At 43.6% G+C, this 7,448-nt stretch overlaps 1 protein-coding gene across 4 annotated transcripts in view; it reads left to right on the top strand.

Annotated features, from left to right (window-relative positions):
• The first annotated feature begins 420 nt into the window (after positions 1 to 420).
• The window catches only part of FOXP2 (forkhead box P2), a 407,335-nt gene continuing 400,307 nt past the window's right edge, over positions 421 to 7,448 (top strand). For 2 of the 4 annotated variants that reach the window (XM_050324245.1, XM_050324243.1), the window contains exon 1: positions 421 to 519. The gene's annotated coding sequence lies outside the window, so the exon portion shown is untranslated. Of the gene's footprint in view, positions 520 to 1,372; positions 1,489 to 7,448 lie in introns of those variants that run through there. The other 2 variants (XM_050324237.1, XM_050324236.1) reach the window with 2 other exon arrangements.

Here is a 7,448-nt window from a genome sequence, read left to right as displayed (position 1 = left end):
TGTGCATCCCGCCTCACTTTTTTTTGTTGCCATTCCCCCTCCACTGCTTCCCCCCCACACCCCCCGCGTTATTAGCACTTCTGTGCAGGCCACTCTGCGATCATGTGAGGAGGGCTCTCTCCGTACTCCCCTCTCTCCAAAGCAGCCGGTGTGTGCAGCGGCGGGGTTTTCTTTTCTCTTTTTTTTTTTCCCTTCGTCTTTTTTTTTTTTTTTTTTTTTCGCATTCCCAACAAAACACATACACACAGGCGGCACACTCCGCACACGGCCGGACCCGCACGCCGGGGGAGGGAGCGCGGCACCGCCAGCGCCAGGCAGCACCAGCCGGCGGGAGGGCGCGAGGCTCCGCCGCCGCTCCGCGTCCGCGGAGGGCCCCGCGCCACCCGCCCGCCCCGCGCCCCCGGCCCGCGCGGCGGCTCCGCCCGCAGGGACTCTGCATGTGCGCGGCTAAGCGCGGTTCCGCTCGCCCTTTCTCTCAGTGTCAGCTCGCCGGGACGCCCTGCACGGTGTCTGCTCCTGGTAAGTGCTACCCCCCATCCCCCCCGCCCCGCACACCCGTCCCCTCCTCCCGTCGCTCCCCGGTGTGACTTGCTACTTCCACCCGCTCTCCCCCCGCTCCGCTGCCGCTCACTGACTTGCCGCCGCGGGAAAGTTTGGCCGCGGCCGGCGCGGCCGCAGCAGTGACATGTGTCAGGTCTCTCGGCACCCAGTGGCACCTCTCCCAAACAGGCACGGCCGGCGGGGGGCGGAGGGCGCGCTCGGCGGCTGCCGGTGCCCCGGCCGGAGTTAGGGCCGGGCCGGCCGCGGGAGCGGGGCGGAAACTTCCCCCAAAATCACCCGGGGTGGCCGCGGGTCGGCGGGACCGCCCTCCCGCCGCGCAGCGCCGCGGACCCTCCCGCCCCCCCGCGTAATTGAAAACAAACAACCTGTAGCCTCTCCGCACGGGAACTGAAGTGCGAGGCGGAGAGGGCTCGGGGCCAGGCTGCGAGAGAGCTTGTGCAGGAGGCTTGGCTGCCCGCGGCTCCCCATCTCGTTTGTGTGGAGTTGATTTTTTTTTTCTTTTCCCTCTTTTAATTTTTTTGTTTTGTTTTGTTGTGTGTTTTTTTTTTTTTCTCCCGAGACCTCCCCAGCAGACAGCCTGGGTGAAGAAACGTGTCACGTTTCTCCTTTGTGTGCTGCCTGCCCGCCGGAGGGAGAGGCGCACCCCAGCCCCCGCCTCTCCGCCCGCCCGCCCGCGCGGAGGGGCCGCTGCCGCCGCCCCCTCGGGGCGCCCCGCGCTGTGCGGCCCCGGGGCGCCCCCGCTGGCGTGGGAGGGGAAGCGCAGAGGCGACGAGGTGCCCGTGGGGTCGCGGTGCCCCCCGGCGCTATTTGGGCTGAGCCGGGAACAGTGTTGTCCCTCTACCAAAGACAAAAATTGCCTAAACCCAAGAATTAATAAATAACGATGTTGGAGCTGCGGGGTTCCGGAGGTGGCCTCCTCCGTGCCTGGTACGTAGGGGCCTTCCTTTAAAATTGGCTTTTGAAATTGAAAAGGGCTGCGGTAGCTGGAAAGTTTGGGAAGTGTGATTGATTTTGAGGAGAGGGGATTGGCGGCGGCTCCAGCTGTGGAGCGGGATAGGCTTTGCCATGCCATCGGGAGTGCCAGGGCAGCCACGGGAGGGAGGGCGAGCGCCAGCTCCTCTGCTCCGCGTTGTGCTGCTCCGAGCGCGGGTGCGCAGGCGGCAGCGCTCTTGGCCTCCCGTGATCTGCCGGGAAGCCTCTGCCGCCCGTCGAAGCCTGCACGGCCAAGGTAAAGGCAGCCCGTGAGCCGCTCTTGCTCTTTCCCGCAGTTCGGGTCGTGCTAGGTTCGGCGGGCAGCGGGCTCGTGTCCCAGCGCAGCCCCCGGCCGAGAACACTTGCGAGCGCTGGTAAGGTCCCGGGATGGAGCTCCCGGAGAGAGGAAAAGCCCGGGCTGTGGACAGGCAGGAAAACATTCATCTAAGATTTGCGAGAGTAGTCCAGACAGAAAGCAGGCTGCTGGTACATTCTCCTGGAAAAATAATCTCAAAAGTAACTACCCTAAATTTATGGCATTGTTCTCTCTTAGTAAAGAGCGCAGAGCCGCAGATGGAAAAACAGACAGTACCCTCTACCAGGGAACCACTTCTACTTGTAAGAACTTTTACTTGTGTATGTACTTACCGAGAGAAACACAGAAGTTCCCCTTCCAAAGAGGATTTCCCCTGATCTTTTCCGTGCATTAAAACCCTTCTCCAAACTAATTCTAGTGAGTGGGAATCTTTCCATTGACATCAGTAGGAATCACTCCATTGACTCCACAGGCTTTCGTCAGGCCCTTGGAAATTTTGTTACAAATATGGGACTTGGAAGTTGGGCTTGGTGTCGATATCCCCATATTAATTTCAGGAGGGTGGTGGGAGAGAAGTCAGAGACAAAGTTTTAAGAGAATTTGACAGGTTTAAATTTTTTTTTCTGCGTACTAGGTAATTTAAAACCATTAAGGAAGAACACTACTGGTAGTAATATTACTCTAAAGAAAATATGATTAATTATTAAATTGGTTTCTCTAATGCTACACTAAATCCTTTTGAGATATGGTTTTATATGTTCAAATCAGTATTTTTTTAATATAAGTTTTTTTTCTGACTATAATAATTTGCAATGTAAATGCAATACTTAAAAGTCCCCTATTTTGTGGTAATTTGCTGTGTTAATGTAGTTCTTACAAAGTAGTAGTGTTCTGTAGCATTTTTGTATACTTAAATCATTCATTTAAGTACTCAGAATAGTAGATTTCTAAACGGTTGAGAGAAAGGAAAGAGTGTTTCAAATATGGCATTTCCAAAATAATGTAGTAACCTTCATGCCAATCGATAGGTAACTTAGTGACATACAAAAGTCATATAATTAGACATCCTAATTTATTCTGTTAATATGTAACACATGAAACACACTGCTTCATGTGAGGCCTTGTTGGTGTAGGCTTTAAGGTTTAAAAGTAACCTTACTCAGAAGCTTAAGCAGAATCAATTATATAAATATTTGTGTATTTCTTTGTTTTTAGTTTAACCGCAGTGACCCTTACGTTGTGTCACAAGATCTTTGCTATAGTGCAGTGTTTATAACATTTGAGAGAGGAAAAAGCCTACATGATTTGTAGTTTTCTATTTAGTGAAGATTTGTGTAAAATGACCAAAGAGAGTCTGTAGGGAACAACCACATTAGAAGTTTTTATTAATGTGAGGAACAGTAAAAGAAGTATATCAAATTCAGGACATTTTAATTAGTGTATACATGGTACTATATTGAAGCTTCACTGTGGTTTATACAATTGTCAGGTGAATAGCTTCATAGGTTTTTGAAGTGACTGTTGGTCTTTTTTTTCAGTAATCATCTGTTGCTTATACATTTTTAAAATGCTTTCTGTAACAGAATGTGTTGGAACCAACATTTTAAGATTAAAGGTGTATTTGCTTAGAAATATTCCTATCAGATTTCATTATATTTTTTGGAGAAGTTCTTGTTGGACTAGAATGTATTTTAAAAAAACCCCTAAAACTCTACTATAAGAATTTTTTTTGACTGATTTACGAGAGCTAGAATAAGCTTTTTGTATTCTGAGGAATATACCTGATTCAGCATTGCATGCACAGGAGTTATTCAAGGCTAGTGGGCTGAAAACAATAGAAAACTTCTGAGATGTGATCCATGTTGTGGCAGTGTTTTGCTGTGTGTCATTGAAAATGTCACTTAACCTCTTTGTTTCTCATCATTGAAATGTGAGGGCTGGTATTTATCTATCTTTCTGATAGAGTGATTAATTAATATTTCTTGAACATTGAGTACTCTTTTGTTCCATTTCTATATTTACCAGGTTTATTTTGGTGGTTGAAAATTAATGGTGCATGGGAGTCATCATGTTTTTTCTTTGTGAGTGAGATCGTGAAGAGGTCACTTGCTCATAGGAATTGAAAATTATTTAGGACATAGGTCACTGAGAAGTACCCACGGAATGATTTTGACTGGAGAAAATTTCAAATCATGATCAAACTGAAAAATGCTATCAACTTTGTTACAAAATAATATTTTTTTTTTACACTGGGACCGATTACTCTTTTTAAATTTTTTGACAGCTAGTAGGTCTAGAAGTAATGCAAATTATCTATATTTTTTTTTCACAGCTGCTGTAGCATACCTCCTCAACTAATCCTTGTTAGAAGAAATATTTGTCATTTAGATTCCCGTTCCCTGCCCTGTTTTGACTTGAAATCTTTCTTGATCCTATGTGTAAAGTAGTGGCACCAGAAAAACAGAATAAAAGATGAAATTATAGAAAAGCTTATCTGTAATAAACTAACCTCTTAAAGTTAATCTTAAAACTGCAGTTCATTGTTAGTTGTTTGAAGGTTTTCTTCCACATTTGTTCCTTCACAGAATGAGCTCAGTTATTGTAATAATTACCAGAAGTAGCTTTAAACTTAAATTTCCAAACTTCTACATTAGCATAAAACCAAGGAGCAGTCCAACACATATTATCTAAAACTGATGATCTTTTTTTTCTCCGTCCTGAAGTTATCATTAGTTTAATCAAACTGAATACTTGCAAAAATCTTTCAAAATGTTTACTGCAAATTATAAGAGACATCTATTCTTTGTTGCAAGATTTGCATCTGTTTCGGCTTTACTGCCTTTTTTTTTTTTTAATCCTCATTTCTGAGAGGTTTGCGTTTTAAGGGCAAGATGATGTTTTATATCAGAAAGCTGGATTTGAAAGTGCCAGCAATAGCTTGCCTATGCTGTCATCACTGAAGTAGCTGAAAATAATCTCTTTAATGAACAGTTGCTATGATGCTTATTGGTTCACCAAAAGTGTAGTTTGGGATGGTGTTAGAAAGTAACACTAGAACTCTTAGGAGTGAGTTATGTGTGGAATTGTGTTTAATATCAGGATTTCAGTTCCTAGTCTAAGAAAAATAAAATCAAAATATTAAGCACATTGTCTTATACTATTAAGTATCTTAAGTCTTTTTAATAAATTGCACAGGTAGTTTAGGAGAGAGAATAAGAACATTGTGGTTTTAACTTTATGTCTGGTTAATCAGTTATTCCTTTTCCATGCAAATAGTCATCACACATCCGTAGCTGGAAAGGGTTTTGCTGCAGTTTGTTTTTTATTTAACTATATGCGTTAGTCAGGCTGGCTGCCGAAGGCAGAGCCTATTTCCTTGGGTACAGAGGACTGTACCCTCTGCATGCCCTGAGTGGGGGTGTCTCTTCTACTGGGTGCAGAGGGTTTCGCTATAGGTAACACAGATGACTTTCTAAGTTATCAGGCTGAGGAACAACAAGCAGACAGCTTTAAGGGTCAGCCAGCACCTTCACTCAAAGTGCAGAAGGGAGATTTTCTGCCCTGCCCACCCTTCCACCCGCTCACTGCTATGTGATGGCCATTCTGGGGTGGAAGGAGTGACTACAGATCTCCGTCATACAACCTCTTTGAGGTTCACAGACTGGCTTTTGGCTTGCCTCTAGAGCTTGCTTCTTCCTCCTTCCTATGGGCATCAGGTGCTGAAAGTGGGTGGTGGGGTCTCTTTTGAGAAGTTACCAGCCCATTGGTGGTTGCAGGGTCCACAAGGACAAACTGTAAGTCCTTTGCTCAGTGAGCTGGTCCTTTGGATCGCTGCAGTGCATCAGACCACGGTTGCAAATTGCATCATATCAAGTATTCCTGTAAGGTGCTGATCTTAGTCTTGTTTCAGCTAGTTTGCCTCCAGGATGTTGTGAGGATGACTGAGATTCCTGCGGGCCTGTGTGAACCTTGGCCCAGTGGGAGATACTCTTTACCACTGGGCCCAAAAGTAGAAATTCATTTGAAGAGTGGTGTTTTGAGAGTAGGGGGTACATTGATATATATATAACTAGAAAGTTGTTGGGGTTTTCTAAGCACATAATTTAATGGAATAAGTATTTTTACATTGTTATATTGTCACAAAAAAAATCCTATATCTTTTAAGATTGAGTTTAAGTTGATGATCTTATTAAAATATTTTTTTTTCCTTCTCAACATGAGGTGTATTTTGCAACTTTGGTCTGAATTTGTCTCCTAAGTAAATCCAAATTCTGATTTACTCCACATTCAGTTTCTGTGTTTCAACCTAAACCAGCACGATAGATATTATTGAAATAATAATTAATTATTTTATGTAATTTGAAACTATGTATTTGATATAATTTGACTAATTAAATTTTTGATGTATCTATATGTTAAAACAGTCTGATCTTGATGGATATTGCCACCTTGATTTTTTGGATCTGTCCTTTCAGAGAAGGAACGGGAATGTCTGTGTAAATTTAGCTTATTACACTGTTTGTAATTTAGTCTGAAAAAATAAGAAACTTGTGTTTAGAGAAACAATCTCAGGGTTGCCAAGCTATGTCAAATTAAATGCTTTCTAAAGTATCTGTCAGATGTTGATTTTGAATTTGCTCAGGAATGGTGAAGAAAATTTAAAAGAGGTGAAATCTCTAAATACCATTTAAACTTTGCCATGCTGTCTGTGCCATGTGGTAAAAGATTTACTCACAATTACATTGTTGATTTTTCCCTTTGTGAGTCTTACTATTGATGTTGAGGAGACATATTGTTCTTCTGAAATTGTAATGCCCCAAGTAAAACAAGGGGTGGGTAATATCTGTATAATAAAACCTGTAGTTGACATTTAACTACTTGGAAATTAGATCAGAAACTGTCAAATTTTACAATGTACAAATAATATAGAGGAAAATTTAAGGATTAGTAGTGGAAAGCCACGAAGAGCTTTGCAATGGAGAGGGACAACACAAACAATGGAGAGTTGGGGAGTGCTGTGGAAAAAGGCCAGAGAAAACATGTGGCTGGCCAGGAGCCAGCAAATGTGCAGGTAGCGCTGCCAGGACATGGGCAGCTGCTCAGAAAATAGGGGCTCAGGTTCTTAGAAGAAAGAGCAATGTGATTTTCATCTGATGCCCAATATAGAAAATAAATGTTTTCACCTTCACTTCTTCTCTGGGAAGAAATAAAGAACTTTTTGCATGTCAGTTTTACACACATGGTCAGACACAGCTATTGACAGGCATAGGAGTTACATCAGGTGATACTGGCCCCAATTGAGGCTGCTATTTTTTAAATATTAGATCTTGTTAGTTCCAGTGTGTGTCTTTGGAAACTTATTTGTTAGTTGTTGCATTGAAAGTTGATTTTTACTTCCCGAAAAAAAGTATAATCTTCTTAGTGTGACAGAGGAGGGACAGAGGTCTTTTGAAGATAAAGAGGGAAGAGAACCATCTAGAAAACAGAGGCTAGTGTCTTTTAGACTCTAAAACACAGTTAATTGAAATATTTATGATTCAAGGCACTTCTCTGTGAGAGAACACAAACAGGATTGTGGTTTCATTGCAGTACTTACAGT

The sequence above is a fragment of the Myiozetetes cayanensis genome, unplaced genomic scaffold, assembly GCF_022539395.1.
Source record: "Myiozetetes cayanensis isolate MyiCay16 unplaced genomic scaffold, myiCay2020 scf3, whole genome shotgun sequence".
NCBI classification, from domain to species: domain Eukaryota; kingdom Metazoa; phylum Chordata; class Aves; order Passeriformes; family Tyrannidae; genus Myiozetetes; species Myiozetetes cayanensis.
Note: the sequence above shows the minus strand (reverse complement) of the source record. Positions and strands in the feature narration are given on the sequence as shown.